We start from the raw sequence: 21874 nt of genomic DNA on the forward strand, positions 1-21874 counted from the left end.
AATCCTGGTGGGAGCAAACAGAACAACAGGAAAGCGCTCTGACAGGGTGCAAGTCAGGAGAGATTAAATGAGAAAAGGCCTAGGGTTCCCTGGCCACAGAGTGAGGTGAGCATCGAATGAGAGAATAATTACACCACAGTATGAGGCCATTCCAGCCGCTGTGTCTGTGCCAGCTCTCAACAATTACCGCTCGGATACAAAGAAGAAGTGGAAACAAGATTCAAACCCAAATCTGCGATGGAAGGACACACAGAATGGGGGCAGCATTTACAGTGTGAGACTGTTGCACACACTATGAGTGTGAAAGCTGTAGTGAGCCCAGTGGAAAGATGCGCTGCTGTTCCTCGAGTGTTTGTTGAGCTTCTTTGGAACATTTCAGGAGGCCGAGGTCCGGAAGGTCAGCGTTAAGATGCAACTCTCCAGTCAGTTCAATTCTCCACTTTGGCTCTGTGGATTAGATGGGTCACGTCCCTGTGAAGTTAACGCAGATCATGTTAAGTTCGATCTAATTTCTACATCTCGTGGTTTTATATGTTGAAACATCTGTTTTTGAAAGAAACAGCAGTCGTCTTGTAATAAGTGGCCTAGCCTCTCAGCCTCACCATGCGAATCTGCAGCAACACAGTGAGGTTGCACATTGTACACGTCCGTTGATTGCCAGCTGTTTCTGTAGTGTAGTGGTTATCACATTCGCCTAACACACGAAAGGTCCCCGGTTCGAAACCGGGCAAAAACATCTTGTACTTCCAGTTTAGTCTGTTGCTGACTATTGCCGCAATCTCGTAACTGGTCTTCATCAACGAGGAATAGCAAAATGCATGCACCCGTCTGGTTGTAGTTATTTACGAAAGCCCTGCATTCTCAATTTCACTTCCACTTGAAGCAAAATATAACTTATCTTCAGGTCTGTAAAGTTCGATTCCTGATTGTTTTATAAGTTGAGACATCGGTTTTAAAGAAACGGCTGTCTTCTTGTAATAAGTGACATGGCCTCTCAGACGAACCATGAGAATCTGCAGGCACACAGTGAGGTTGAACATTGCACAAGTCCATTGATTACTGCACCGCCAGCAGTTTCTGTAGTGTAGTGGTTAGCACATTCCCCTAACACGCGAAAGGTCCCCGGGGCCATACCGGGTAGAAACATCAAGTGCTTCTCATGTTGTGTGAGGAATGTTTGCACAAAGTACTTGTGTTCCCCCATCTCGTATGTTCGAGGATTATGAGGATTAGTCTCTCATGAGCCACCAAAATAAATTCCACATTAAGTCACAAGCACTGAATTTTCGACAGGCAATGAGAAGAAAAGGACCTTCTTATTTTGGATATACGGAGCTAGTTCATCCACAACAGAATTTCATGCATTTACAAATGCAGATAAACCTACTTATTCACCATCTCAAACATGTCTAAATGAACGACAAATGCAACTTACTGCGGATGCTTCATTCTGAAACAAAAACAGAACATACTGGACAATCTCAGCAGGACTGACGGCCTCTGTGGAGCGAGATGGCAGCGGTCGTTCCGGGCCTGGGTGACTCTTTGTCAAAGCTGCAGAACTGGAAATGGGGTCAGATTCAGACAAATGTGGATGGGGCGGGGTTGGCGTGCCCTATTGGGCCTCGATAGAGTGGTCAGCAATAGGTGGAAAATGACGAAAATGTCTCGGACAGAAAGAAAAAGGGAATGTAAATGAGGCTAATCAAGGCTAACAAAGGTGCTGATAGTGGCGCCTCAAGAGATCAGAATGTGTTAATAGCAGAACAAAGTAAGCAGTGTGTCAGCGAACAATTGGCGACAGGGATCAGATTGCTCAAGTAGGATGGTATGGGCTGAGGGGAGGGGGGCAATGCTGAGGGTAAAACATGCCAATGGAAGGAATGAAAATAACTTGATGGAAATAAACAGATGGTGGAGGGAGAAGAGAGATTACACAGTCTGATGTTGTTGAACTGAATAAAATGAAACATACAGAGAGCTGCCTGAATCTACTGGAATAAGTCAATAAAGGTAAGCGAATGTCCACACATAGACAAGCTTTTAGACAATGTCCCGATTGTCTCGCGAACCTATTGGTTCCCTGCCGTGTGAGCTCAGCTTCTCAAAGCAAACCCAATGTGAATGAATCCCGCCGAATGAGCCGCAAAGAAATGAAGAAAACATATCGCCTGACCAACAGAAAACGTTATCAAAGGGCTCGTCCAGGATTTGAACCCGGGACCTCCCGCAAGTTTCGAAACCACGACACCCAAAGCGAGAATCATACCCCTAGACCAACGAGCCCAAAGATGTCATAGAAGCACGCTGTTATAGCCATCGAAATTTGATCCAACATCTGCGGAAGATACTGGAACAACTCAGCGAGTCAGGCGGAATTTGTCGACAGGACAACAAAGCTTGTCTTTCACCATCACCTTTCATTAAAACCGGGACGGGTTAGAAATGTCGGACGTTTTAACCAAGTCAAATCCTGGTGGGAGCAAACAGAACAACAGGAAAGCGCTCTGACAGGGTGCAAGTCAGGAGAGATTAAATGAGAAAAGGCCTCGGGTTCCCTGGCCACAGAGTGAGGTGAGCATCGAATGAGAGAATAATTACACCACAGTATGAGGCCATTCCAGCCGCTGTGTCTGTGCCAGCTCTCAACAACTACCGCCCGGATACAAAGAAGAAGTGGAAACAAGATTCAAACCCAAATCTGCGATGGTAGTCCACACAGAATGGGGGCAGCATTTACAGTGTGAGACGGTTGCACACACTATGAGTGTGAAAGCTGTATTGAGCCCAGTGGAAAGATGCGCTGCTGTTCCTCGAGTGTTTGTTGAGCTTCTTTGGAACATTTCAGGAGGCCGAGGTCCGGAAGGTCAGCGTTAAGATGCAACTCTCCAGTCAGTTCAATTCTCCACTTTGGCTCTGTGGATTAGATGGGTCACGTCCCTGTGAAGTTAACGCAGATCATGTTAAGTTCGATCTAATTTCTACATCTCGTGGTTTTATATGTTGAAACATCTGTTTTTGAAAGAAACAGCAGTCGTCTTGTAATAAGTGGCCTAGCCTCTCAGCCTCACCATGCGAATCTGCAGCAACACAGTGAGGTTGCACATTGTACACGTTCGTTGATTGCCAGCTGTTTCTGTAGTGTAGTGGTTATCACATTCGCCGAACACACGAAAGGTCCCCGCTTCGAAACCGGGCAGAAACATCTCGTACTTCCAATTTAGTCTGTTGCTGACTATTGCCGCAATCTCGTAACTGGTCTTCATCAACGAGCAATCGCAAAATGCATGCACCCGTCTGGTTGTGGTTATTTACGAAAGCCCTGCATTCTCAATTTAACTTCCACTTGAAGCAAAATATAACTTATCTTCAGGTCTGTAAAGTTCGATTCCTGATTGTTTTATAAGTTGAGACATCGGTTTTAAAGAAACGGCTGTCTTCTTGTAATAAGTGACATGGCCTCTCAGACGAACCATGAGAATCTGCAGGCACACAGTGAGGTTGAACATTGCACAAGTCCATTGATTACTGCACCGCCAGCGGTTTCTGTAGTGTAGTGGTTAGCACATTCCCCTAACACGCGAAAGGTCCCCGGGGCCATACCGGGTAGAAACATCAAGTGCTTCTCATGTTGTGTGAGGAATGTTTGCACAAAGTACTTGTGTTCCCCCATCTCGTATGTTCGAGGATTATGAGGATTAGTCTCTCATGAGCCACCAAAATAAATTCCACATTAAGTCACAAGCACTGAATTTTCGACAGGCAATGAGAAGAAAAGGACCTTCTTATTTTGGATATGCGGAGCTAGTTCATCCACAACAGAATTTCATGCATTTACAAATGCAGATAAACCTACTTATTCACCATCTCAAACATGTCTAAATGAACGACAAATGCAACTTACTGCGGATGCTTCATTCTGAAACAAAAACAGAACATACTGGACAATCTCAGCAGGACTGACGGCCTCTGTGGAGCGAGATGGCAGCGGTCGTTCCGGGCCTGGGTGACTCTTTGTCAAAGCTGCAGAACTGGAAATGGGGTCAGATTCAGACAAATGTGGATGGGGCGGGGTTGGCGTGCCCTATTGGGCCTCGATAGAGTGGTCAGCAATAGGTGGAAAATGACGAAAATGTCTCGGACAGAAAGAAAAAGGGAATGTAAATGAGGCTAATCAAGGCTAACAAAGGTGCTGATAGTGGCGCCTCAAGAGATCAGAATGTGTTAATAGCAGAACAAAGTAAGCAGTGTGTCAGCGAACAATTGGCGACAGGGATCAGATTGCTCAAGTAGGATGGTATGGGCTGAGGGGAGGGGGGCAATGCTGAGGGTAAAACATGCCAATGGAAGGAATGAAAATAACTTGATGGAAATAAACAGATGGTGGAGGGAGAAGAGAGATTACACAGTCTGATGTTGTTGAGCTGAATAAAATGAAACATACAGAGAGCTGCCTGAATCTACTGGAATAAGTCAATAAAGGTAAGCGAATGTCCACACATAGACAAGCTTTTAGACAATGTCCCGATTGTCTCGCGAACCTATTGGTTCCCTGCCGTGTGAGCTCAGCTTCTCAAAGCAAACCCAAATTGAATGAATCCCGCCGAATGAGCCGCAAAGAAATGAAGAAAACATATCGCCTGACCAACAGAAAACCTTATCAAAGGGCTCGTTCGGGATTTGAACCCGGGACCTCCCGCAAGTTTCGAAACCACGACACCCAAAGCGAGAATCATACCCCTAGACCAACGAGCCCAAAGATGTCATAGAAGCACGCTGTTATAGCCATCGAAATTTGATCCAACATCTGCGGAAGATACTGGAACAACTCAGCGAGTCAGGCGGTATTTGTCGACAGGACAACAAAGCTTGTCTTTCACCATCACCTTTCATTAAAACCGGGACGGGTTAGAAATGTCGGACGTTTTAACCAAGTCAAATCCTGGTGGGAGCAAACAGAACAACAGGAAAGCGCTCTGACAGGGTGCAAGTCAGGAGAGATTAAATGAGAAAAGGCCTAGGGTTCCCTGGCCACAGAGTGAGGTGAGCATCGAATGAGAGAATAATTACACCACAGTATGAGGCCATTCCAGCCGCTGTGTCTGTGCCAGCTCTCAACAACTACCGCCCGGATACAAAGAAGAAGTGGAAACAAGATTCAAACCCAAATCTGCGATGGAAGTACACACAGAATGGGGGCAGCATTTACAGTGTGAGACGGTTGCACACACTATGAGTGTGAAAGCTGTATTGAGCCCAGTGGAAAGATGCGCTGCTGTTCCTCGAGTGTTTGTTGAGCTTCTTTGGAACATTTCAGGAGGCCGAGGTCCGGAAGGTCAGCGTTAAGATGCAGCTCTCCGGTCAGTTCAATTCTCCACTTTGGCTCTGTGGATTAGATGGGTCACGTCCCTGTGAAGTTAACGCAGATCATGTTAAGTTCGATCTAATTTCTACATCTCGTGGTTTTATATGTTGAAACATCTGTTTTTGAAAGAAACAGCAGTCGTCTTGTAATAAGTGGCCTAGCCTCTCAGTCTCACCATGCGAATCTGCAGCAACACAGTGAGGTTGCACATTGTACACGTCCGTTGATTGCCAGCTGTTTCTGTAGTGTAGTGGTTAGCACATTCCCCTAACATGCGAAAGGTCCCCGGGGCCATACCGGGTAGAAACATCAAGTGCTTCTCATGTTGTGTGAGGAATGTTTGCACAAAGTACTTGTGTTCCCCCATCTCGTATGTTCGAGGATTATAAGGATTAGTCTCTGATGAGCCACCAAAATAAATTCCACATTAAGTCACAAGCACTGAATTTTCGACAGGCAATGAGAAGAAAAGGACCTTCTTATTTTGGATATGCGGAGCTAGTTCATCCACAACAGAATTTCATGCATTTACTAATGCAGATAAACCTACTTATTCACCATCTCAAACATGTCTAAATGAACGACAAATGCAACTTACTGCGGATGCTTCATTCTGAAACAAAAACAGAACATACTGGACAATCTCAGCAGGACTGACGGCCTCTCTGGAGCGAGATGGCAGCGGTCGTTCCGGGCCTGGGTGACTCTTTGTCAAAGCTGGAGAACTGGAAATGGGGTCAGATTCAGACAAATGTGGATGGGGCGGGGTTGGCGTGCCCTATTGGGCCTCGATAGAGTGGTCAGCAATAGGTGGAAAATGACGAAAATGTCTCGGACAGAAAGAAAAAGGGAATGTAAATGAGGCTCATCAAGGCTAACAAAGGTGCTGATAGTGGCGCCTCAAGAGATCAGAATGTGTTAATAGCAGAACAAAGTAAGCAGTGTGTCAGCGAACAATTGGCGACAGGGTTGCTCAAGTAGGATGGTATGGGCTGGGGGGAGGGGGGCAATGCTGAGGGTAAAACATACCAATGGAAGGAATGAAAATAACTTGATGGAAATAAACAGATGGTGGAGGGAGAAGAGAGATTACACAGTCTGATGTTGTTGAACTGAATAAAATGAAACATACAGAGGGCTGCCTGAATCAACTGGAATTAGTCAATAGAGGTAAGTGAATGTCATACCCCTAGACCAACGAGCCCCGGGAAAGCAACAGAAGCACGCTGTTATTGCCATCGAAAGTCGATCTAACATCTGCGGAAAATACTGGAACAACTCAGCGAGTCAGGCGGAATTTGTCGACAGGACAACAAAGCTTGTCTTTCACCATCACCTTTCATTAAAACCGGGACGGGTTAGAAATGTCGGACGTTTTAACCAAGTCAAATCCTGGTGGGAGTAAAACGAACAACAGGAAAGCGCTCTGACAGGCTGCAAGTCAGGAGAGATTAAATGAGAAAAGGCCTAGGGTTCCCTGGCCACAGAGTGAGGTGAGCATCGAATGAGAGAATAATTACACCACAGTATGAGGCCATTCCAGCCGCTGTGTCTGTGCCAGCTCTCAACAACTACCGCTCGGATACAAAGAAGAAGTGGAAACAAGATTCAAACCCAAATCTGCGATGGAAGGACACACAGAATGGGGGCAGCATTTACAGTGTGAGACTGTTGCACACACTATGAGTGTGAAAGCTGTATTGAGCCCAGTGGAAAGATGCGCTGCTGTTCCTCGAGTGTTTGTTGAGCTTCTTTGGAACATTTCAGGAGGCCGAGGTCCGGAAGGTCAGCGTTAAGATGCAACTCTCCAGTCAGTTCAATTCTCCACTTTGGCTCTGTGGATTAGATGGGTCACGTCCCTGTGAAGTTAACGCAGATCATGTTAAGTTCGATCTAATTTCTACATCTCGTGGTTTTATATGTTGAAACATCTGTTTTTGAAAGAAACAGCAGTCGTCTTGTAATAAGTGGCCTAGCCTCTCAGCCTCACCATGCGAATCTGCAGCAACACAGTGAGGTTGCACATTGTACACGTCCGTTGATTGCCAGCTGTTTCTGTAGTGTAGTGGTTATCACATTCGCCTAACACACGAAAGGTCCCCGGTTCGAAACCGGGCAGAAACATCTTGTACTTCCAGTTTAGTCTGTTGCTGACTATTGCCGCAATCTCGTAACTGGTCTTCATCAACGAGGAATAGCAAAATGCATGCACCCGTCTGGTTGTGGTTATTTACGAAAGCCCTGCATTCTCAATTTAACTTCCACTTGAAGCAAAATATAACTTATCTTCAGGTCTGTAAAGTTCGATTCCTGATTGTTTTATAAGTTGAGACATCGGTTTTAAAGAAACGGCTGTCTTCTTGTAATAAGTGACATGGCCTCTCAGACGAACCATGAGAATCTGCAGGCACACAGTGAGGTTGAACATTGCACAAGTCCATTGATTACTGCACCGCCAGCGGTTTCTGTAGTGTAGTGGTTAGCACATTCCCCTAACACGCGAAAGGTCCCCGGGGCCATACCGGGTAGAAACATCAAGTGCTTCTCATGTTGTGTGAGGAATGTTTGCACAAAGTACTTGTGTTCCCCCATCTCGTATGTTCGAGGATTATGAGGATTAGTCTCTCATGAGCCACCAAAATAAATTCCACATTAAGTCACAAGCACTGAATTTTCGACAGGCAATGAGAAGAAAAGGACCTTCTTATTTTGGATATGCGGAGCTAGTTCATCCACAACAGAATTTCATGCATTTACAAATGCAGATAAACCTACTTATTCACCATCTCAAACATGTCTAAATGAACGACAAATGCAACTTACTGCGGATGCTTCATTCTGAAACAAAAACAGAACATACTGGACAATCTCAGCAGGACTGACGGCCTCTGTGGAGCGAGATGGAAGCGGTCGTTCCGGGCCTGGGTGACTCTTTGTCAAAGCTGCAGAACTGGAAATGGGGTCAGATTCAGACAAATGTGGATGGGGCGGGGTTGGCGTGCCCTATTGGGCCTCGATAGAGTGGTCAGCAATAGGTGGAAAATGACGAAAATGTCTCGGACAGAAAGAAAAAGGGAATGTAAATGAGGCTAATCAAGGCTAACAAAGGTGCTGATAGTGGCGCCTCAAGAGATCAGAATGTGTTAATAGCAGAACAAAGTAAGCAGTGTGTCAGCGAACAATTGGCGACAGGGTTGCTCAAGTAGGATGGTATGGGCTGGGGGGAGGGGGGCAATGCTGAGGGTAAAACATACCAATGGAAGGAATGAAAATAACTTGATGGAAATAAACAGATGGTGGAGGGAGAAGAGAGATTACACAGTCTGATGTTGTTGAACTGAATAAAATGAAACATACAGAGGGCTGCCTGAATCAACTGGAATTAGTCAATAGAGGTAAGTGAATGTCATACCCCTAGACTAACGAGCCCCGGGAAAGTAACAGAAGCACGCTGTTATTGCCATCGAAAGTCGATCTAACATCTGCGGAAAATACTGGAACAACTCAGCGAGTCAGGCGGAATTTGTCGACAGGACAACAAAGCTTGTCTTTCACCATCACCTTTCATTAAAACCGGGACGGGTTAGAAATGTCGGACGTTTTAACTAAGTCAAATCCTGGTGGGAGCAAACAGAACAACAGGAAAGCGCTCTGACAGGGTGCAAGTCAGGAGAGATTAAATGAGAAAAGGCCTAGGGTTCCCTGGCCACAGAGTGAGGTGAGCATCGAATGAGAGAATAATTACACCACAGTATGAGGCCATTCCAGCCGCTGTGTCTGTGCCAGCTCTCAACAACTACCGCTCGGATACAAAGAAGAAGTGGAAACAAGATTCAAACCCAAATCTGCGATGGAAGGACACACAGAATGGGGGCAGCATTTACAGTGTGAGACTGTTGCACACACTATGAGTGTGAAAGCTGTAGTGAGCCCAGTGGAAAGATGCGCTGCTGTTCCTCGAGTGTTTGTTGAGCTTCTTTGGAACATTTCAGGAGGCCGAGGTCCGGAAGGTCAGCGTTAAGATGGAACTCTCCAGTCAGTTCAATTCTCCACTTTGGCTCTGTGGATTAGATGGGTCACGTCCCTGTGAAGTTAACGCAGATCATGTTAAGTTCGATCTAATTTCTACATCTCGTGGTTTTATATGTTGAAACATCTGTTTTTGAAAGAAACAGCAGTCGTCTTGTAATAAGTGGCCTAGCCTCTCAGCCTCACCATGCGAATCTGCAGCAACACAGTGAGGTTGCACATTGTACACGTCCGTTGATTGCCAGCTGTTTCTGTAGTGTAGTGGTTATCACATTCGCCTAACACACGAAAGGTCCCCGGTTCGAAACCGGGCAAAAACATCTTGTACTTCCAGTTTAGTCTGTTGCTGACTATTGCCGCAATCTCGTAACTGGTCTTCATCAACGAGGAATAGCAAAATGCATGCACCCGTCTGGTTGTGGTTATTTACGAAAGCCCTGCATTCTCAATTTCACTTCCACTTGAAGCAAAATATAACTTATCTTCAGGTCTGTAAAGTTCGATTCCTGATTGTTTTATAAGTTGAGACATCGGTTTTAAAGAAACGGCTGTCTTCTTGTAATAAGTGACATGGCCTCTCAGACGAACCATGAGAATCTGCAGGCACACAGTGAGGTTGAACATTGCACAAGTCCATTGATTACTGCACCGCCAGCAGTTTCTGTAGTGTAGTGGTTAGCACATTCCCCTAACACGCGAAAGGTCCCCGGGGCCATACCGGGTAGAAACATCAAGTGCTTCTCATGTTGTGTGAGGAATGTTTGCACAAAGTACTTGTGTTCCCCCATCTCGTATGTTCGAGGATTATGAGGATTAGTCTCTCATGAGCCACCAAAATAAATTCCACATTAAGTCACAAGCACTGAATTTTCGACAGGCAATGAGAAGAAAAGGACCTTCTTATTTTGGATATGCGGAGCTAGTTCATCCACAACAGAATTTCATGCATTTACAAATGCAGATAAACCTACTTATTCACCATCTCAAACATGTCTAAATGAACGACAAATGCAACTTACTGCGGATGCTTCATTCTGAAACAAAAACAGAACATACTGGACAATCTCAGCAGGACTGACGGCCTCTGTGGAGCGAGATGGCAGCGGTCGTTCCGGGCCTGGGTGACTCTTTGTCAAAGCTGCAGAACTGGAAATGGGGTCAGATTCAGACAAATGTGGATGGGGCGGGGTTGGCGTGCCCTATTGGGCCTCGATAGAGTGGTCAGCAATAGGTGGAAAATGACGAAAATGTCTCGGACAGAAAGAAAAAGGGAATGTAAATGAGGCTAATCAAGGCTAACAAAGGTGCTGATAGTGGCGCCTCAAGAGATCAGAATGTGTTAATAGCAGAACAAAGTAAGCAGTGTGTCAGCGAACAATTGGCGACAGGGATCAGATTGCTCAAGTAGGATGGTATGGGCTGAGGGGAGGGGGGCAATGCTGAGGGTAAAACATGCCAATGGAAGGAATGAAAATAACTTGATGGAAATAAACAGATGGTGGAGGGAGAAGAGAGATTACACAGTCTGATGTTGTTGAACTGAATAAAATGAAACATACAGAGAGCTGCCTGAATCTACTGGAATAAGTCAATAAAGGTAAGCGAATGTCCACACATAGACAAGCTTTTAGACAATGTCCCGATTGTCTCGCGAACCTATTGGTTCCCTGCCGTGTGAGCTCAGCTTCTCAAAGCAAACCCAATGTGAATGAATCCCGCCGAATGAGCCGCAAAGAAATGAAGAAAACATATCGCCTGACCAACAGAAAACGTTATCAAAGGGCTCGTCCGGGATTTGAACCCGGGACCTCCCGCAAGTTTCGAAACCACGACACCCAAAGCGAGAATCATACCCCTAGACCAACGAGCCCAAAGATGTCATAGAAGCACGCTGTTATAGCCATCGAAATTTGATCCAACATCTGCGGAAGATACTGGAACAACTCAGCGAGTCAGGCGGAATTTGTCGACAGGACAACAAAGCTTGTCTTTCACCATCACCTTTCATTAAAACCGGGACGGGTTAGAAATGTCGGACGTTTTAACCAAGTCAAATCCTGGTGGGAGCAAACAGAACAACAGGAAAGCGCTCTGACAGGGTGCAAGTCAGGAGAGATTAAATGAGAAAAGGCCTCGGGTTCCCTGGCCACAGAGTGAGGTGAGCATCGAATGAGAGAATAATTACACCACAGTATGAGGCCATTCCAGCCGCTGTGTCTGTGCCAGCTCTCAACAACTACCGCCCGGATACAAAGAAGAAGTGGAAACAAGATTCAAACCCAAATCTGCGATGGTAGTCCACACAGAATGGGGGCAGCATTTACAGTGTGAGACGGTTGCACACACTATGAGTGTGAAAGCTGTATTGAGCCCAGTGGAAAGATGCGCTGCTGTTCCTCGAGTGTTTGTTGAGCTTCTTTGGAACATTTCAGGAGGCCGAGGTCCGGAAGGTCAGCGTTAAGATGCAGCTCTCCAGTCAGTTCAATTCTCCACTTTGGCTCTGTGGATTAGATGGGTCACGTCCCTGTGAAGTTAACGCAGATCATGTTAAGTTCGATCTAATTTCTACATCTCGTGGTTTTATATGTTGAAACATCTGTTTTTGAAAGAAACAGCAGTCGTCTTGTAATAAGTGGCCTAGCCTCTCAGCCTCACCATGCGAATCTGCAGCAACACAGTGAGGTTGCACATTGTACACGTCCGTTGATTGCCAGCTGTTTCTGTAGTGTAGTGGTTATCACATTCGCCTAACACACGAACGGTCCCCGGTTCGAAACCTGGCAGAAACATCTTGTACTTCCAGTTTAGTCTGTTGCTGACTATTGCCGCAATCTCGTAACTGGTCTTCATCAACGAGGAATAGCAAAATGCATGCACCCGTCTGGTTGTGGTTATTTACGAAAGCCCTGCATTCTCAATTTCACTTCCACTTGAAGCAAAATATAACTTATCTTCAGGTCTGTAAAGTTCGATTCCTGATTGTTTTATAAGTTGAGACATCGGTTTTAAAGAAACGGCTGTCTTCTTGTAATAAGTGACATGGCCTCTCAGACGAACCATGAGAATCTGCAGGCACACAGTGAGGTTGAACATTGCACAAGTCCATTGATTACTGCACCGCCAGCGGTTTCTGTAGTGTAGTGGTTAGCACATTCCCCTAACACGCGAAAGGTCCCCGGGGCCATACCGGGTAGAAACATCAAGTGCTTCTCATGTTGTGTGAGGAATGTTTGCACAAAGTACTTGTGTTCCCCCATCTCGTATGTTCGAGGATTATGAGGATTAGTCTCTCATGAGCCACCAAAATAAATTCCACATTAAGTCACAAGCACTGAATTTTCGACAGGCAATGAGAAGAAAAGGACCTTCTTATTTTGGATATGCGGAGCTAGTTCATCCACAACAGAATTTCATGCATTTACAAATGCAGATAAACCTACTTATTCACCATCTCAAACATGTCTAAATGAACGACAAATGCAACTTACTGCGGATGCTTCATTCTGAAACAAAAACAGAACATACTGGACAATCTCAGCAGGACTGACGGCTTCTGTGGAGCGAGATGGCAGCGGTCGTTCCGGGCCTGGGTGACTCTTTGTCAAAGCTGCAGAACTGGAAATGGGGTCAGATTCAGACAAATGTGGATGGGGCGGGGTTGGCGTGCCCTATTGGGCCTCGATAGAGTGGTCAGCAATAGGTGGAAAATGACGAAAATGTCTCGGACAGAAAGAAAAAGGGAATGTAAATGAGGCTAATCAAGGCTAACAAAGGTGCTGATAGTGGCGCCTCAAGAGATCAGAATGTGTTAATAGCAGAACAAAGTAAGCAGTGTGTCAGCGAACAATTGGCGACAGGGATCAGATTGCTCAAGTAGGATGGTATGGGCTGAGGGGAAGGGGGCAATGCTGAGGGTAAAACATGCCAATGGAAGGAATGAAAATAACTTGATGGAAATAAACAGATGGTGGAGGGAGAAGAGAGATTACACAGTCTGATGTTGTTGAACTGAATAAAATGAAACATACAGAGAGCTGCCTGAATCTACTGGAATAAGTCAATAAAGGTAAGCGAATGTCCACACATAGACAAGCTTTTAGACAATGTCCCGATTGTCTCGCGAACCTATTGGTTCCCTGCCGTGTGAGCTCAGCTTCTCAAAGCAAACCCAATGTGAATGAATCCCGCCGAATGAGCCGCCAAGAAATGAAGAAAACATATCGCCTGACCAACAGAAAACCTTATCAAAGGGCGCGTCCGGGATTTGAACCCGGGACCTCCCGCAAGTTTCGAAACCACGACACCCAAAGCGAGAATCATACCCCTAAACCAACGAGCCCAAAGATGTCATAGAAGCACGCTGTTATAGCCATCGAAATTTGATCCAACATCTGCGGAAGATACTGGAACAACTCAGCGAGTCAGGCGGAATTTGTCGACAGGACAACAAAGCTTGTCTTTCACCATCACCTTTCATTAAAACCGGGACGGGTTAGAAATGTCGGACGTTTTAACCAAGTCAAATCCTGGTGGGAGTAAACAGAACAACAGGAAAGCGCTCTGACAGGGTGCAAGTCAGGAGAGATTAAATGAGAAAAGGCCTAGGGTTCCCTGGCCACAGAGTGAGGTGAGCATCGAATGAGAGAATAATTACACCACAGTATGAGGCCATTCCAGCCGCTGTGTCTGTGCCAGCTCTCAACAACTACCGCCCGGATACAAAGAAGAAGTGGAAACAAGATTCAAACCCAAATCTGCGATGGTAGTCCACACAGAATGGGGGCAGCATTTACAGTGTGAGACGGTTGCACACACTATGAGTGTGAAAGCTGTATTGAGCCCAGTGGAAAGATGCGCTGCTGTTCCTCGAGTGTTTGTTGAGCTTCTTTGGAACATTTCAGGAGGCCGAGGTCCGGAAGGTCAGCGTTAAGATGCAGCTCTCCAGTCAGTTCAATTCTCCACTTTGGCTCTGTGGATTAGATGGGTCACGTCCCTGTGAAGTTAACGCAGATCATGTTAAGTTCGATCTAATTTCTACATCTCGTGGTTTTATATGTTGAAACATCTGTTTTTGAAAGAAACAGCAGTCGTCTTGTAATAAGTGGCCTAGCCTCTCAGCCTCACCATGCGAATCTGCAGCAACACAGTGAGGTTGCACATTGTACACGTCCGTTGATTGCCAGCTGTTTCTGTAGTGTAGTGGTTATCACATTCGCCTAACACGCGAAAGGTCACCGGTTCGAGACCGGGCAGAAACATCTCGTACTTCCAGTTTAGTCTGTTGCTGACTATTGCCGCAGTCTCGTAACTGGTCTTCATCAACGAGGAATAGCAAAATGCATGCACCCGTCTGGTTGTGGTTATTTACGAAAGCCCTGCATTCTCAATTTAACTTCCACTTCAAGCAAAACATAACTTATCTTCAGGTCTGTAAAGTTCGATTCCTGATTGTTTTATAAGTTGAGACATCGGTTTTAAAGAAACGGCTGTCTTCTTGTAATAAGTGACATGGCCTCTCAGACGAACCATGAGAATCTGCAGGCACACAGTGAGGTTGAACATTGCACAAGTCCATTGATTACTGCACCGCCAGCGGTTTCTGTAGTGTAGTGGTTAGCACATTCCCCTAACATGCGAAAGGTCCCCGGGGCCATACCGGGTAGAAACATCAAGTGCTTCTCATGTTGTGTGAGGAATGTTTGCACAAAGTACTTGTGTTCCCCCATCTCGTATGTTCGAGGATTATGAGGATTAGTCTCTCATGAGCCACCAAAATAAATTCCACATTAAGTCACAAGCACTGAATTTTCGACAGGCAATGAGAAGAAAAGGACCTTCTTATTTTGGATATGCGGAGCTAGTTCATCCACAACAGAATTTCATGCATTTACAAATGCAGATAAACCTACTTATTCACCATCTCAAACATGTCTAAATGAACGACAAATGCAACTTACTGCGGATGCTTCATTCTGAAACAAAAACAGAACATACTTGACAATCTCAGCAGGACTGACGGCCTCTCTGGAGCGAGATGGCAGCGGTCGTTCCGGGCCTGGGTGACTCTTTGTCAAAGCTGGAGAACTGGAAATGGGGTCAGATTCAGACAAATGTGGATGGGGCGGGGTTGGCGTGCCCTATTGGGCCTCGATAGAGTGGTCAGCAATAGGTGGAAAATGACGAAAATGTCTCGGACAGAAAGGAAAAGGGAATGTAAATGAGGCTAATCAAGGCTAACAAAGGTGCTGATAGTGGCGCCTCAAGAGATCAGAATGTGTTAATAGCAGAACAAAGTAAGCAGTGTGTCAGCGAACAATTGGCGACAGGGTTGCTCAAGTAGGATGGTATGGGCTGGGGGGAGGGGGGCAATGCTGAGGGTAAAACATACCAATGGAAGGAATGAAAATAACTTGATGGAAATAAACAGATGGTGGAGGGAGAAGAGAGATTACACAGTCTGATGTTGTTGAACTGAATAAAATGAAACATACAGAGGGCTGCCTGAATCAACTGGAATTAGTCAATAGAGGTAAGTGAATGTCATACCCCTCGAACAACGAGCCCCGGGAAAGCAACAGAAGCACGCTGTTATTGCCATCGAAAGTCGATCTAACATCTGCGGAAAATACTGGAACAACTCAGCGAGTCAGGCGGAATTTGTCGACAGGACAACAAAGCTTGTCTTTCACCATCACCTTTCATTAAAACCGGGACGGGTTAGAAATGTCGGACGTTTTAACCAAGTCAAATCCTGGTGGGAGTAAAACGAACAACAGGAAAGCGCTCTGACAGGCTGCAAGTCAGGAGAGATTAAATGAGAAAAGGCCTAGGGTTCCCTGGCCACAGAGTGAGGTGAGCATCGAATGAGAGAATAATTACACCACAGTATGAGGCCATTCCAGCCGCTGTGTCTGTGCCAGCTCTCAACAACTACCGCTCGGATACAAAGAAGAAGTGGAAACAAGATTCAAACCCAAATCTGCGATGGAAGGACACACAGAATGGGGGCAGCATTTACAGTGTGAGACTGTTGCACACACTATGAGTGTGAAAGCTGTATTGAGCCCAGTGGAAAGATGCGCTGCTGTTCCTCGAGTGTTTGTTGAGCTTCTTTGGAACATTTCAGGAGGCCGAGGTCCGGAAGGTCAGCGTTAAGATGCAACTCTCCAGTCAGTTCAATTCTCCACTTTGGCTCTGTGGATTAGATGGGTCACGTCCCTGTGAAGTTAACGCAGATCATGTTAAGTTCGATCTAATTTCTACATCTCGTGGTTTTATATGTTGAAACATCTGTTTTTGAAAGAAACAGCAGTCGCCTTGTAATAATTGGCCTAGCCTCTCAGCCTCACCATGCGAATCTGCAGCAACACAGTGAGGTTGCACATTGTACACGTCCGTTGATTGCCAGCTGTTTCTGTAGTGTAGTGGTTATCACATTCGCCTAACACACGAAAGGTCCCCGGTTCGAAACCGGGCAGAAACATCTCGTACTTCCAGTTTAGTCTGTTGCTGACTATTGCCGCAATCTCGTAACTGGTCTTCATCAACGAGGAAGAGCAAAATGCATGCACCCGTCTGGTTGTGGTTATTTACGAAAGCCCTGCATTCTCAATTTCACTTCCACTTGAAGCAAAATATAACTTATCTTCAGGTCTGTAAAGTTCGATTCCTGATTGTTTTATAAGTTGAGACATCGGTTTTAAAGAAACGGCTGTCTTCTTGTAATAAGTGACATGGCCTCTCAGACGAACCATGAGAATCTGCAGGCACACAGTGAGGTTGAACATTGCACAAGTCCATTGATTACTGCACCGCCAGCGGTTTCTGTAGTGTAGTGGTTAGCACATTCCCCTAACACGCGAAAGGTCCCCGGGGCCATACCGGGTAGAAACATCAAGTGCTTCTCATGTTGTGTGAGGAATGTTTGCACAAAGTACTTGTGTTCCCCCATCTCGTATGTTCGAGGATTATGAGGATTAGTCTCTCATGAGCCACCAAAATAAATTCCACATTAAGTCACAAGCACTGAATTTTCGACAGGCAATGAGAAGAAAAGGACCTTCTTATTTTGGATATGCGGAGCTAGTTCATCCACAACAGAATTTCATGCATTTACAAATGCAGATAAACCTACTTATTCACCATCTCAAACATGTCTAAATGAACGACAAATGCAACTTACTGCGGATGCTTCATTCTGAAACAAAAACAGAACATACTGGACAATCTCAGCAGGACTGACGGCCTCTGTGGAGCGAGATGGCAGCGGTCGTTCCGGGCCTGGGTGACTCTTTGTCAAAGCTGCAGAACTGGAAATGGGGTCAGATTCAGACAAATGTGGATGGGGCGGGGTTGGCGTGCCCTATTGGGCCTCGATAGAGTGGTCAGCAATAGGTGGAAAATGACGAAAATGTCTCGGACAGAAAGAAAAAGGGAATGTAAATGAGGCTAATCAAGGCTAACAAAGGTGCTGATAGTGGCGCCTCAAGAGATCAGAATGTGTTAATAGCAGAACAAAGTAAGCAGTGTGTCAGCGAACAATTGGCGACAGGGATCAGATTGCTCAAGTAGGATGGTATGGGCTGAGGGGAGGGGGGCAATGCTGAGGGTAAAACATGCCAATGGAAGGAATGAAAATAACTTGATGGAAATAAACAGATGGTGGAGGGAGAAGAGAGATTACACAGTCTGATGTTGTTGAACTGAATAAAATGAAACATACAGAGAGCTGCCTGAATCTACTGGAATAAGTCAATAAAGGTAAGCGAATGTCCACACATAGACAAGCTTTTAGACAATGTCCCGATTGTCTCGCGAACCTATTGGTTCCCTGCCGTGTGAGCTCAGCTTCTCAAAGCAAACCCAATGTGAATGAATCCCGCAGAATGAGCCGCAAAGAAATGAAGAAAACATATCGCCTGACCAACAGAAAAACTTATCAAAGGGCTCGTCCGGGATTTGAACCCGGGACCTCCCGCAAGTTTCGAAACCACGACACCCAAAGCGAGAATCATACCCCTAGACCAACGAGCCCATAGATGTCATAGAAGCACGCTGTTATAGCCATCGAAATTTGATCCAACATCTGCGGAAGATACTGGAACAACTCAGCGAGTCAGGCGGAATTTGTCGACAGGACAACAAAGCTTGTCTTTCACCATCACCTTTCATTAAAACCGGGACGGGTTAGAAATGTCGGACGTTTTAACCAAGTCAATTCCTGGTGGGAGCAAACAGAACAACAGGAAAGCGCTCTGACAGGGTGCAAGTCAGGAGAGATTAAATGAGAAAAGGCCTCGGGTTCCCTGGCCACAGAGTGAGGTGAGCATCGAATGAGAGAATAATTACACCACAGTATGAGGCCATTCCAGCCGCTGTGTCTGTGCCAGCTCTCAACAACTACCGCCCGGATACAAAGAAGAAGTGGAAACAAGATTCAAACCCAAATCTGCGATGGTAGTCCACACAGAATGGGGGCAGCATTTACAGTGTGAGACGGTTGCACACACTATGAGTGTGAAAGCTGTATTGAGCCCAGTGGAAAGATGCGCTGCTGTTCCTCGAGTGTTTGTTGAGCTTCTTTGGAACATTTCAGGAGGCCGAGGTCCGGAAGGTCAGCGTTAAGATGCAGCTCTCCAGTCAGTTCAATTCTCCACTTTGGCTCTGTGGATTAGATGGGTCACGTCCCTGTGAAGTTAACGCAGATCATGTTAAGTTCGATCTAATTTCTACATCTCGTGGTTTTATATGTTGAAACATCTGTTTTTGAAAGAAACAGCAGTCGTCTTGTAATAAGTGGCCTAGCCTCTCAGCCTCACCATGCGAATCTGCAGCAACACAGCGAGGTTGCACATTGTACACGTCCGTTGATTGTCAGCTGTTTCTGTAGTGTAGTGGTTATCACATTCGCCTAACACGCGAAAGGTCCCCGGTTCGAAACCGGGCAGAAACATCTCGTACTTCCAGTTTAGTCTGTTGCTGACTATTGCCGCAGTCTCGTAACTGGTCTTCATCAAAGAGGAATAGCAAAAGGCATGCACCCGTCTGGTTGTGGTTATTTACGAAAGCCCTGCATTCTCAATTTAACTTCCACTTCAAGCAAAACATAACTTATCTTCAGGTCTGTAAAGTTCGATTCCTGATTGTTTTATAAGTTGAGACATCGGTTTTAAAGAAACGGCTGTCTTCTTGTAATAAGTGACATGGCCTCTCAGACGAACCATGAGAATCTGCAGGCACACAGTGAGGTTGAACATTGCACAAGTCCATTGATTACTGCACCGCCAGCGGTTTCTGTAGTGTAGTGGTTAGCACATTCCCCTAACATGCGAAAGGTCCCCGGGGCCATACCGGGTAGAAACATCAAGTGCTTCTCATGTTGTGTGAGGAATGTTTGCACAAAGTACTTGTGTTCCCCCATCTCGTATGTTCGAGGATTATGAGGATTAGTCTCTCATGAGCCACCAAAATAAATTCCACATTAAGTCACAAGCACTGAATTTTCGACAGGCAATGAGAAGAAAAGGACCTTCTTATTTTGGATATGCGGAGCTAGTTCATCCACAACAGAATTTCATGCATTTACAAATGCAGATAAACTTACTTATTCACCATCTCAAACATGTCTAAATGAACGACAAATGCAACTTACTGCGGATGCTTCATTCTGAAACAAAAACAGAACATACTGGACAATCTCAGCAGGACTGACGGCCTCTGTGGAGCGAGATGGCAGCGGTCGTTCCGGGCCTGGGTGACTCTTTGTCAAAGCTGGAGAACTGGAAATGGGGTCAGATTCAGACAAATGTGGATGGGGCGGGGTTGGCGTGCCCTATTGGGCCTCGATAGAGTGGTCAGCAATAGGTGGAAAATGACGAAAATGTCTCGGACAGAAAGAAAAAGGGAATGTAAATGAGGCTAATCAAGGCTAACAAAGGTGCTGATAGTGGCGCCTCAAGAGATCAGAATGTGTTAATAGCAGAACAAAGTAAGCAGTGTGTCAGCGAACAATTGGCGACAGGGATCAGATTGCTCAAGTAGGATGGTATGGGCTGAGGGGAGGGGGGCAATGCTGAGGGTAAAACATGCCAATGGAAGGAATGAAAATAACTTGATGGAAATAAACAGATGGTGGAGGGAGAAGAGAGATTACACAGTCTGATGTTGTTGAACTGAATAAAATGAAACATACAGAGAGCTGCCTGAATCTACTGGAATAAGTCAATAAAGGTAAGCGAATGTCCACACATAGACAAGCTTTTAGACAATGTCCCGATTGTCTCGCGAACTTTTTGGTTCCCTGTCGTGTGAGCTCAGCTTCTCAAAGCAAACCCAATGTGAATGAATCCCGCCGAATGAGCCGCAAAGAAATGAAGAAAACATATCGCCTGACCAACAGAAAACCTTATCAAAGGGCTCGTCCGGGATTTGAACCCGGGACCTCCCGCAACTTTCGAAACCACGACACCCAAAGCGAGAATCATACCCCTAGACCAACGATCCCCAGAGATGTCATAGAAGCACGCTGTTATAGCCATCGAAATTTGATCCAACATCTGCGGAAGATACTGGAACAACTCAGCGAGTCAGGCGGAATTTGTCGACAGGACAACAAAGCTTGTCTTTCACCATCACCTTTCATTAAAACCGGGACGGGTTAGAAATGTCGGACGTTTTAACCAAGTCAAATCCTGGTGGGAGCAAACAGAACAACAGGAAAGCGCTCTGACAGGGTGCAAGTCAGGAGAGATTAAATGAGAAAAGGCCGAGGGTTCCCTGGCCACAGAGTGAGGTGAGCATCGAATGAGAGAATAATTACACCACAGTATGAGGCCATTCCAGCCGCTGTGTCTGTGCCAGCTCTCAACAACTACCGCCCGGATACAAAGAAGAAGTGGAAACAAGATTCAAACCCAAATCTGCGATGGTCGTACACACAGAATGGGGGCAGCATTTACAGTGTGAGACGGTTGCACACACTATGAGTGTGAAAGCTGTATTGAGCCCAGTGGAAAGATGCGCTGCTGTTCCTCGAGTGTTTGTTGAGCTTCTTTGGAACATTTCAGGAGGCCGAGGTCCGGAAGGTCAGCGTTAAGATGCAGCTCTCCAGTCAGTTCAATTCTCCACTTTAGCTCTGTGGATTAGATGGGTCACGTCCCTGTGAAGTTAACGCAGATCATGTTAAGTTCGATCTAATTTCTACATCTCGTGGTTTTATATGTTGAAACATCTGTTTTTGAAAGAAACAGCAGTCGTCTTGTAATAAGTGGCCTAGCCTCTCAGCCTCACCATGCGAATCTGCAGCAACACAGTGAGGTTGCACATTGTACACGTCCGTTGGTTGCCAGCTGTTTCTGTAGTGTAGTGGTTATCACATTCGCCTAACACGCGAAAGGTCCCCGGTTCGAAACCGGGCAGAAACATCTCGTACTTCCAGTTTAGTCTGTTGCTGACTATTGCCGCAGTCTCGTAACTGGTCTT

The 21874-nt window shown here is 45.8% G+C and overlaps 10 non-coding genes across 10 annotated transcripts; 8 read left to right on the forward strand and 2 right to left on the reverse strand.

Moving 5' to 3' along the window:
- Positions 1-663: 663 nt before the first annotated feature.
- Positions 664-736, forward strand: trnav-aac (transfer RNA valine (anticodon AAC)). Its single transcript has one exon. It is a non-coding gene; the product is annotated as a tRNA-Val (tRNA).
- A 6680-nt stretch (positions 737-7416) lies between these two features.
- trnav-aac (transfer RNA valine (anticodon AAC)) lies at positions 7417-7489 on the forward strand. The gene has a single exon. It is a non-coding gene; the product is annotated as a tRNA-Val (tRNA).
- Positions 7490-9641: 2152 nt separating this feature from the next.
- Positions 9642-9714, forward strand: trnav-aac (transfer RNA valine (anticodon AAC)). Its single transcript has one exon. It is a non-coding gene; the product is annotated as a tRNA-Val (tRNA).
- Positions 9715-11174: 1460 nt separating this feature from the next.
- Positions 11175-11264, reverse strand: trnap-ugg (transfer RNA proline (anticodon UGG)). The gene is given in 2 exon segments: positions 11175-11210; positions 11229-11264. It is a non-coding gene; the product is annotated as a tRNA-Pro (tRNA).
- Positions 11265-12110: 846 nt separating this feature from the next.
- On the forward strand, positions 12111-12183 carry trnav-aac (transfer RNA valine (anticodon AAC)). Its single transcript has one exon. It is a non-coding gene; the product is annotated as a tRNA-Val (tRNA).
- A 2396-nt stretch (positions 12184-14579) lies between these two features.
- trnav-aac (transfer RNA valine (anticodon AAC)) lies at positions 14580-14652 on the forward strand. Its single transcript has one exon. It is a non-coding gene; the product is annotated as a tRNA-Val (tRNA).
- A 2152-nt stretch (positions 14653-16804) lies between these two features.
- trnav-aac (transfer RNA valine (anticodon AAC)) lies at positions 16805-16877 on the forward strand. Its single transcript has one exon. It is a non-coding gene; the product is annotated as a tRNA-Val (tRNA).
- Positions 16878-18337: 1460 nt separating this feature from the next.
- On the reverse strand, positions 18338-18427 carry trnap-ugg (transfer RNA proline (anticodon UGG)). The gene is given in 2 exon segments: positions 18338-18373; positions 18392-18427. It is a non-coding gene; the product is annotated as a tRNA-Pro (tRNA).
- An 846-nt stretch (positions 18428-19273) lies between these two features.
- On the forward strand, positions 19274-19346 carry trnav-aac (transfer RNA valine (anticodon AAC)). Its single transcript has one exon. It is a non-coding gene; the product is annotated as a tRNA-Val (tRNA).
- A 2397-nt stretch (positions 19347-21743) lies between these two features.
- Positions 21744-21816, forward strand: trnav-aac (transfer RNA valine (anticodon AAC)). The gene has a single exon. It is a non-coding gene; the product is annotated as a tRNA-Val (tRNA).
- The last annotated feature ends 58 nt before the right edge of the window (positions 21817-21874 follow it).

The sequence above is a fragment of the Scyliorhinus torazame genome, chromosome 5 (assembly GCF_047496885.1).
Source record: "Scyliorhinus torazame isolate Kashiwa2021f chromosome 5, sScyTor2.1, whole genome shotgun sequence".
NCBI lineage: Eukaryota > Metazoa > Chordata > Chondrichthyes > Carcharhiniformes > Scyliorhinidae > Scyliorhinus > Scyliorhinus torazame.